The sequence below is a fragment of the Cryptomeria japonica genome, chromosome 8 (assembly GCF_030272615.1).
Source record: "Cryptomeria japonica chromosome 8, Sugi_1.0, whole genome shotgun sequence".
NCBI lineage: Eukaryota > Viridiplantae > Streptophyta > Pinopsida > Cupressales > Cupressaceae > Cryptomeria > Cryptomeria japonica.
Genome location: NC_081412.1, coordinates 130,441,794 through 130,452,850, shown reverse-complemented (window position 1 = coordinate 130,452,850; position 11,057 = coordinate 130,441,794). Strand labels below are relative to the sequence as shown.

At 35.0% G+C, this 11,057-nt stretch overlaps 1 pseudogene; it reads left to right on the top strand.

The window, feature by feature from the left end:
- Positions 1-4,151: 4,151 nt before the first annotated feature.
- On the top strand, positions 4,152-10,803 carry LOC131041613 (clathrin heavy chain 1-like; annotated as a pseudogene).
- Positions 10,804-11,057: the final 254 nt, after the last annotated feature.

Here is an 11,057-nt window from a genome sequence, read left to right as displayed (position 1 = left end):
CATTGTCTAAGTTCATCACCGACAACATATTAACTGTTGATCAAATAAATGAGGATACATTTAAGGAAAGAATGATTAAAGAAAAGGAGAAATTCTTTGAGGAAATTATGAAGAAGAACAAGGAGAAAATGGATACCCTATTACTGGAACTTGGAGAAATAATTTTTGACTTCAAGAAACTGTACAAGGACACTTGTAAGACAAATGTCTTAATAGAAGACCATGACAAGGAAATCAGCAAAGCACAAGATAAGATTAACAATATTGCTGACAATCTGATAGGATCATTGGATTCATTTTTGGAGATAGAAAAGAAAATTGCAGAGCTAGAAGAGAAAATCAAGAAGTTAGAGAATGACAAACAAAGAATAAAGGATAAAGTAAAGGACTTGAAATGCGGACTTGTTCCAAGACTAGAATACCTCATTTCTTTGAGAAAAGAAATATCCGAGGCTCTGGTTCCCGGACTGAAGACACCGGAAGAGAAAATGCACATGCTCACCGGTACAGAACAGAGAACACAAGAGGCAATAAAAGACAACAAAACATTCAGTAATGGTATAAATTTGATTTTGATAGATATCTTTCAGATTGTAACCCACCGATTACAAGAATCTAGGTAGGACTCCACTGACAGCGAATGACAACCTTTGTCATTGATGTCAAAGGGGGAGTAGTGTGATGAGAAAAATGGTCAGAAGGAAGTAGAGATTATCTACTCAGGGGGAGAATACATTTTTGGTATACATTTTTGATAACACAGTTTTTTTTGGCAAATATTTTTTTTGGACTTCAGTTTTCGGATGCATTCTTGAATTTTTCTCATGAGTGTTGCCATCAATGCCAAAGGGGGAGATTGTTGGCAAATGCACACTCCAATCTACTCAGGTGATTGAAGGTATTATCATTGATGGCAACCTTTCAATCATGTGATACTGGTTGGCAAACACAAGCACCAACATCGACAGACTCTACATCGACACATAGAACACCGACAGCGAAAAGAAAGAATACCGGCATCCTGGCCGACAACAATTTTGTATTAATGTATTTTGTAATTAATTGTTAAATCTTTTGTAAGATGAGATGGTGGATTGTAATATGACTCATATATGTATGAGGTCATTTTAGATCATTTAAGTAGACAAGAGATAGGATTCAAAGTATGGAAAAGTAATAGCAGACCTAATATGCAAATTGTTGGTTAAAGGTTTATGTTGTAGCAGAGCTTAAACTGGTACTGAATCTGGCATAGAAGATGCTAATTTGAAGTAGTACAAGACATTGGATTAGTATAATCTATTTGTGTAAGTCAGTGTGACTTATTTTGTAATTGAGCAGTGAGCTCTAGGCACTTGGCCTTCCTGCATGTGCAGGCCCCTATTGTAAGAGTAATATTCCCTTATTGGCCAGTAAGCGAATATTATGGGTCACAAATCCCACCAAGGTTTTTCCCACACTGGGTTTCCTATTTAAAATATTGTGTTATGGTGTGCTTCTCATGTTGTTGTTATTGTTCTTATTTACTGCATTATTTCTGGTTTACCGGTACTCAGTTTTAATATGCTTTTCATGTTTTAAATCAAGTAATTCGATACACCGGTTAGATACTGATTCACCCCCCCCCTCTCAGTATCTTTGGGAATCCTAATAGACACCATGGTGAAATCACCAAAACTCAGTGTCCTGGGCAGGAAGGCTTGCTTACGCATATCTGCAAAATGTTTAGCATTGGACACACTCAATTACCTCACAATCTCGAGATAAGCTATTCTATCCGGTACTAGTTTTGGCAGCATGTAGGGGCTCCCCTGAAATCTATATACTCTAAAACATGTAAAATCCTTACTCACAAACCAGTCCCCCCAGTTATGATCAACAATGTTTCTTTCATCATAATCCTTGGGTCTTAGGAACCTCTTGATCTCGTCAGAGATAGACCCTTCACATGAAATCCCATACATTCGATGCAATGGTATCATGATAAGTTATTCAAACTTAATATAGTTGGACCTCATATATCGATAATCCCAAAGAGATGTCCACAATTGGACATGATGCTCCTCACCTTCCCTATTCTTAGTATTTAATTTTAGGACCTCAGGCCAAAAACCCTTTACATATCCATAAAATAACACTAGATGCATCAATAGTAAATAAAATTTGAAATTGGGATGAGTATCATCGCTAAGGTTTAAAAAACCTTTGTGCAACCTCTCCACCAAATATGTTGCATAGTCAAAAGGCCTAGGTTCATACATTTGTATATCAGAGGCTAACACCAATGACCCATTGCTTTCCAGATCAGGCACCTCCACCCCTCCTACTTGCCCACATGACATATATGTGTACTGCAAGTAGTGTCTGAACAAATCAATGCTAAATGGTGGCCCGCCTTCCTCTGTTAATTTTCCTGCCTGCCTCTTGTGAATGGCAAATTTCTAGTTGGTATATGTAGTGTCCATTCTGAGGTATTATTCCTCCAACTCCCCAAAGGACAAGGGCTTATTAGGACTGGGGTCTAAATTGAAAACCTCATTTATGGTACCCACAAAAAATCTAATAAATGCTTCCCCATTTGTGAGCTAAATGAACCTCTTCACCGAATTATAATTCCTCACCAAAACCTCTAGCAATCTTATGTTTAGAAAAACATTGGGGAATGTTAGCTTACCTAAATTTGTCATCCAAGGATTGCAGAGTGACATCTGCTTTCTCCTTATCAAGTAGTGGAACATAAATAGTTTATGTCCCCTTACCTTGGTCCAAACATCTCCGACCTCTCTGTACTTTTATTCTAATTGGTCTCTCCCCGATAGGTGCTACTTCGACCTTCTAGATTTTGGGCTGGGTTCCTACATTTGGTCTATCATATCTTCGTTTAACTTCCTGACTGGAGGCACCTCTTCAATTTTTCCTTTTTTCACCTTTTTCCTTTTTTCACCTTAGAGTCTGGGCTCTTGGCTGCCCTCTTCTTTCTTGTTGAACTCTAAGTTTCCATTTCTGCAATTACAATCCTCTGCTCTATTTTTCAAAGACATAATATGTTCTATCTGTGCATTCTTCTTTCACCAACGTAGTATTTAGACAAGGCAATTTCTAGTTTTGTTGTATTCTTTTGCGATAATGAACTTCTCATAAAATTTGCCTCGTGCAAACCATAGATGCATATCTACTACAAGTATTAAATAGAAGACTTTTAAAAATTTTGGTTTGGAATTCTGATATGACAATGGCTCATCGACATATGTCTCCCCAATGAATATTTCCCTTTTGGCACTCTCTGAACAACCCTTTATCAGCTTTGACATCTTACTTCCTCTTATCGGGATACCCTAAGCCGATGACTCCTTTTCCTCCTCATTGATATATCTCAAACCGATATTATCATTGGGCGTCGGGTGAACTCATTTAGCATTATCACGATAGGCATTGTTTCCCTGATGGGCTTCACCATCGACATAGATCTTCCTGACGCAACCAGCTTCATCGCCATGAGTCTTCTTTATAGTGTCTTTTCTTCACTCAATCAGTCTTCTCCTTCATTGGGTATCAGGGTAATCTAAAATGAAACATACCGATAAGAAAAGTCTTCCTGATAGAGTATGTTCCATCGGTATATGTTTCACTGATGATTTCTTCGGGCGTCGGGGTGGATCAAAGTAACACATACCAATAACTTTGGCTATACCAATGCAACCGACTTCATCACCATGAGTCTTCTCGATAGTGTCTTCGCTCTGCTCAATCAGTCCACTCCTTCATTGGGTATCGGGGTAATTTGAAATGAAACATACCGATAAGCAAAGTCTTCCCGATAGAGTAGGTTCCATTGGTATATGTTTCACCGATGATTTCTTTGGGCGTCGGGGTGGCTCAAACTAACACATACCGATCACTTTGGCTATACCGATGCAATCGGCTTCATTGCCATGAGTCTTCTCGATAGTGTCTTCACTCCGCTCAATTAGTCCGCTCCTTCATCGAGTATCGGGGTAATCCAAAATGAACCATACCGATAAGCAAAGTCTTCCCGATAGAGTATGTTCCATCGATATATGTTTCACTAATGACTTCTTCGGGTATCGGGGTGGCTCAAAGTAACACATACCGATCACTTTGGCTATACAAATTCAACTGACTTCATCGCCATGAGCCTTCCCAATAGTGTCTCTGCTCCGCTCAATCAGCCCGCTCCTTCATTGGGTATCGAGGTAATCTGAAATGAAACATACCGATAAGAAAATTCTTACCGATAGAGTATGTTCCATCGGTATATGTTTCACCGATGATTTCTTTGGGTGTCAAGGTGGCTCAAAGTAACACATACTGATCTCTTTGGCTATACCGATGGACTCTTCTTTTTGCCACTCTTATCGGTATAAGTCTTACCGATACCATCATCGGCTACTGGCAAGACAATTCTCCACTGCTTCTGCTAGTGTTTACTATGTCGATGGGTTATGTCAGTATAGTTTTTGTCAATGCATCAATTCTCCTCAACTTTTCTCCTTGATCAGTATAATTTCTGTCGATGAGTACAACTCTGGCTTGCTACACTCTCTCATTGGTATATGGTGTCCTGATGCCTCCTCACCTCAATCGGGTGATTTTGAACTTGCAGAGAAATTGATGGTGTATTTTGTGGAAAAGGTATACAATTGGTAAAACATATAGTTGGTTGTTCTCTCTCATAGGGTAAAGTATATTTTTAATTTTCATTTTGGATTGGGGCATTGAAATGGGGCTTACTTTTACAATTTGGAACTACAGGGCAAGATAGAATGCTTTGCTTCATGCTTGTTCATATGCTATGACTTGATCAGACCAGATGTGGCTTTGAAACTTGACTAGATTAATAATATGATCGACTTTGTGTTTCCATACCTACTTCAGGTTCTTGATATACTCTAATGATTCTGTGAATATTTTAAGTTTCTTTTTAATAAACATTTTAAATCTTTTGCACAATTAAATAGCTAATATTCAAAGAATTTATTTTTCAAAGTTCATTCGAGAATACATGACAAAAGTTGATGAGCTTGTTAAGGACAAGTTAGAGGCTGTCGAAGAAGAGAAATCCAAGGAGAAAGAAGAGAAAGATCTTATTGCTCAACAGGTATGCATTTTGCTTAATTGAGCCTCAAGGAGCACTTGTTCTACTCTACTGACGGTTTTTAAAATTTTTAATAAATATGTGCCTATTTTATTTACAAAATATAGCATTTTAAGAGCATAATTAAGGAAACTATAGAAAATAGCATGTACATTTTTAAGAGCATAATTAAGGAAATTATAGAAAAACAACATTTTTAAGGAAATTATAGAAAAATTATGTGCTAACATATTGCATTGTCTAAAAAGGATAATCTTTACAAGGATGTTGTAATGCCCCTACCCTGGTTGGACTTGTAAAACCCGTTTGACCTTGGTTGACTTCCTATGTGGCATTCTTGAATGGTAGGTTAACCGTGATGCAATGTGTAGTTTAGATAATATAAATAATCGTGCATACCTATTATTGTGCTTTTGCATCGATTCTTGTGTAAATGTAATTGTTTCCTAACTCTTGTGATAAATCTCGAGCTAACGCCTTCATTGAATATGTATATGTATATGTATATGTATGCTTGCATGATTCATGGGTGCAGGAGATTGCAGGTACAACACCGCCTAGGGCGAGGTTCATCTCCTTCGAGGTTCACAGGTTTGAGTAAACCTCCTCCATCCTCAGAATTTGGATTTGGGGGTCATAAAACTCTCGTCTTGCCTTAGCCATGGTCAGGTGAGCATCGTGTGTGGTTCGTGGGGCTTTCTGTTCGTTGGGTTGCGTGTCATGTGATTTGGTGGACTTCCTCGATTTGCATGCCTTGCGCAGGGTAAGTGGAGTTTGTTATCCTAAGTATTTAATTCAAGTTAATGAGTAGATGTATGCATTAGTAATTTAGAAATTTAAAATAGGTAGTTTCTTTTATATGAATAATCGTTAATTTAAAGAGATCGCTTTAATTATAATTGTAGCAAGCTTAAAGTATTTAACTTGAATTAATGCGTTCATTTATGCATTAGTAGTTGAGAAAATTAGAATAAATAGGTTTCTTTAATGAGATTAGTCATTTATTAAAAAGGTCGCTTTATTATGTTATAGCGAGTTAATTTAATAGTTAATTTTAAAAATAACGAATTTAATGAGTTAAGCGTTTTAGAAAGGAAAGATTTAAAGTCATTTGGGAAATAGAAATAAATTAATCATCTTCGCATTTTGGAAAAGAAAGGGTAAATTTTATTATTAAAGGAAATTATTCTTTTTACTTGTAAAGTTGATATAGTATAAAAGATTGATTTTTGGAAATTTAAATTAATCAAAATGCGTTACCCTGGTCAATAGTTTCGAAATATAATGTAGGCCTAAATTAATATTGAGAAATTAAAATTTAAAACTAAATAAGAGATAGAAGCATGTTAATTTTAATTAGAATAAAACGAGTTAGATTTATTGAGTAGTGGAAAAGAATGATTTCCATTTTCATGTTTCTTTTATTTTCAAAAAAAAATAAATGCCTAAATTCGAAATTGAAAATTAGGTCAAAAATGGGGGTTTCTCATTTAACCTAGTTTTTGAAATGTTTTTGGGGGTTCTTTCTTTTGGTGACCTGTTTTGGAAAAAAAATGGAGATGGGGGAATTTTGGAGAAAATGGAGTTTTGCTTTGAGTTGCAGGTGGAGCTTTCCTTCAAGTCTTGCCCGGAATGCGTTACGAGGTAGGATTCCAACCTACCCTTTTTGTTATTGTTGGATCAAGAAAAAAAAAAATTGGTGATTGAATGTTCCCCATGAAATGCTGGAAAAGAAAAAGAAATAATAATACCCATGAATGTTCTTAAGATTTACTTTTCAGTTTAGTTGAAAGCTTGGTTGTTCTTGGATTTTAGATTTGTCATGGTTTCTTGGACTTTTTGAAAGAAGAAAAATCTTCCCCAATCTATTGCTTAAATATTCTGGAAAAAAATAAGAAAGGATAAAAATAAGAAAATAAAAATATCAAATAAATGGCTATGGCTGTGACTGTGTAAGGTTTTTCTTTCAGTATCCTCATTCAAAAAAAAATTGTCTTAGGCTTGAACTGTGAATCTACCATATATATTAAAAAAAAAAAAAATGTATATAAAAAAAAATATATATATAATCAAAAAAAAAAAATATTAGCGGCTAGGGTTGGAAGGTGGAGGAGTCGAGGGCTCTACCCGCGCCCTCCTCCCCACAGGCCGCAGGGACCTACAGCCACTAAGTGGGCCGCAGGGATCCCTACGTCCACTGTGGCCGCAGGGTAAAACCTGCGACCACAGTGTCTGCAGGGTAAAACCTGCGACCACAGTGTCCGCAGGGAAACCCTGCGTCCACGGCGGCCCGCAGGGGAGTCCCTGTGCCATCGTTCGGCAGCGAGGGAGCTGGGGTTTCCGCCTCTTCCATGTTGGAAGGTGGGCCCCGCAGTGCCCTCATTGTTATTTTAGTTTTTTTTATTATATTTAAAAAATATATATTTAAAAAAAATGATATAATAAATTAAATTAATTGATTTTTATGACAGTGTTTTTTTAAATATAGTTTTTAGTTAATAGTTAATTTGTTTTATTAATGCATATATTTAATGTGAAGGTTCATATATGTGTTAATAAATAATTAATTTGGAAGTTGAACATTAGTAAACAATATTTTTAATATATATGATTTTTAAGGAAATTTATATAAATATATTGAATAGTAATTATTAACTGGTGATTTTTAATTAATACAGTATTCACGAATCACATAGTGATACTATCTGAGCATTCTGTGAACTTAGAAATAGGAATCGAAAACGTTATAGTATTTTAAGTTCGTCATGGAAATTTTGAAAACTCAACTGATATGCTAACAAGATCACCAGAAACTTATTAATGTGTCGATTGGAAGTTTGGAAGAAAATGATACCTTCTTTTAGTAAAATAAATAGTTTAGTTATTTCTTCCCCGATGATGTGAAATAGATAATGGAAAAGATGGCAAGTTTATTTTACGTTTTCGCTTGTGTTAAGTATTGGCAAGGCTTTGCTAGGTTTGTTTGGACCCTATCATCTGGTTACTTGCGTTGGTCATAGCCGGTTATGTCCCTAGTCAGAGTAATGTCAGTCATTAGAACCTATAATTGCTTTGAAGTGTTCAGTTGGATCTGCTTCAAAAGGGATCATTATGTAAATTCCGACTGAGATGTCTATTGTATATTGGTTGTGTTTGCCCAAGTGGCAAAGATGTAAAAGACTTATAAATTATGTATTCCTAACGATATTAAATGCCATAGGGGTCTTGCAGTTGAGCAGACCCGGAGATGTAGCCCTTTAGGGGTGAACTCCGAGATCATATCCGTGTTATGCGATGCCTTGTCTCTCTTATTTCATAGTTTAAGTTATCATGTATGGTTGCATTATGTAAGTGTATCATGGGAATTTAATGAAGCTAAATCAAAGGGTATAAATTTAGTCATCTTGATAAATGTAGAAATTAGGTCATAGAACATTGTAATTATGATTATGGAAAAATATTTTGTTTATGTTAATTAGAAGTAGTAATAGTGGAAAGAATCTTGCTAGGTTACCATTATTGGATTAACTTGTTATAAAGCTTGTAAATCGAACGAATGTGAATGGGTAACAAAGATAGGATTAATGTCATAATTTCTAAATTGGAATCTAATGGTTGAACATCATATAGGTATTTACTTTTTATCTTCTTAAATGAGTATCGCCATGTTAATCATACTTCACTATATTGGATGAATTTGTTTAGTTATTTAAGTTTTAATCTTAACAAATAATCCTTACCAAATAATCTTGATAATTGGGTGACCTCAACTAGTTATCCATGTTATAACCCTATTAAATGAATTTCTTTATGATTAGCTAAAATTGAACTAAAAGGGGAAGGTTTCAATTAGTTGTTTATATCTTAATCTTAGTAAATGTATCTTTTCATATTAACTTCATTTAACTAAAAAGAGTGACATGCAATAAGTTAGTTATATTCAAATCCTAATGGGAGAACATCACTATGAACTTATATTTTAATCCTGTAATGATGAATATCATCTTGCTAACTATATTTTAATTTAAAGGATGAACTTATGTGTTCCTAATACCTTTTCACCTTAATGAAATTTGTCCATTTATTTGCATTATTAAAACTTCAATGAATGAACTCTATGGTTACTTGCACTCTATCCTCCATAAAGAACTATGACTCTTTAGTTTGGTTATGCTTAAACTTTAATGAGGGAACCTCACTCTATTAATGGTAATTTAATCCTTAATGAACGAATCTCATCTTATTAACCATACTTTTAATGCTTAAGAAAGATATCAAATGTGGGTGGTTACCTTAAACCCAAATGAATGAACTTCGTTATATTAAACACTTTGAACCTTTTGGGAGGCCTCTTAATGTAATTATGATTTAAAGTGCAATGATTAAATAACCTCGCAATGGCCTCCTATCCACCCAAAATAAATGAACGCTTCCTAAATTTCTAAGATGTCAAATCATTGAACATATATATAATCAAGTCTTATGCATCATCTCGTAATTAAGTTATCTAGCTTATTGGATCAATTGACGCGTGTTGAGTTGGGAGTAAGGTCACGTAATCATGTTGGGAAACTCCTTAGGTTCATTTAGCCTTCCGCTGTGTTATCTAGTTTTAGATAACTCCAAAATTATCTTAATGTTGTAACTAATCAGTAATACTCTTAACTATTATCATAAAAAAAAAATTATTTACACTCTATTTGAGTGTTTTTAACTTAAACCCTTTGGGGTTTCCTAGTGGGGCATTACAGATGCAATGGAAACTAGTTCTCAATTGCGTGATCATGAACTTGCAGAGGAATTGCTGGTGTATTTTGTGGAATCAGTTAGAGGTTGTCCAAGAAGAGAAATTCAAGGATTTTTGCTCAACAGGTATGCATTTTGCTTAATTGAGCTTGTTCTACTCTACTGATGGTTTTTAAAAATTCAAATAAATATGTGCCTATTTTATTTATAGAATATAGTATTTAAGAGCATAATTAAGAAAATTATAGAAAATAGCATGCACATTTTCAAGAGCATAATTAAGGAAATTATAGAAAAATAGCATTTTTCAAGAAATTATAGAAAAATTATGCGCTAACATATTTCACTATCTAAAAAGGATAATCTTTACAAGGATGCAATGGAAACTAGTTCTCAATCAGGTGATCGTGAACTTGCAGAGGAATTGGTGGTGTATTTTGTGGAACAAGTATACAATTGGTAAAATATATAGTTGGTTGTTCTCTCTCATAGGCTAAAGTATATTTTGAATTTTCATTTTGGATTGGGGCATTGAAATGGGGCTTAGTTTTGGATTTGGAGTTGCAGGGCAAGAAAGAATGCTTTGCTTCATGCTTGTTCATATGCTATGACTTGATCAAACTAGATGTGGCTTTGGAACTTGCTTGGATGAATAATATGATTGAATTTGTGTTTCCATACCTACTTCAGGTTCTTGATATACTCTAATGATTTTGTGAATATTTTAAGTTTCTCTTTAATAAACATTTTAAATATTCTATAGAAATAAATATGTGCCTATTTTGTTTACAGAATATGTATGCTCAGCTTCTTCCCCTTTGCTTTACCAACACCTCCAATGACTGGCATGGGAGTGGGCATGAGAGGTTACTTTCAGCCAGGAATGAGTGGAATGGAAATGCCTGCCAGCTTATGGTATGCCACCTATGGGTGGCTATTGATGGGATTGAAGAACTTAACGTGGGACACAATTATTCAATCATACATGGTTTTTTGAGGCTGATCTTTGAGTGGAAAGATTAGATTGTCAAATTGTTTTTATTGTTGTTTGGTTGGTTGATACAAAATAATAAATCTTTGGTATTATCGTATTGGTCAATCAGTTCAAATATTTCCATCCACCAAGCATTTGATGCCCGAACCGTCGCATGATTAGATTGTCAAATTGTTTTTATTGTCGTTTGGTTGGCTGATA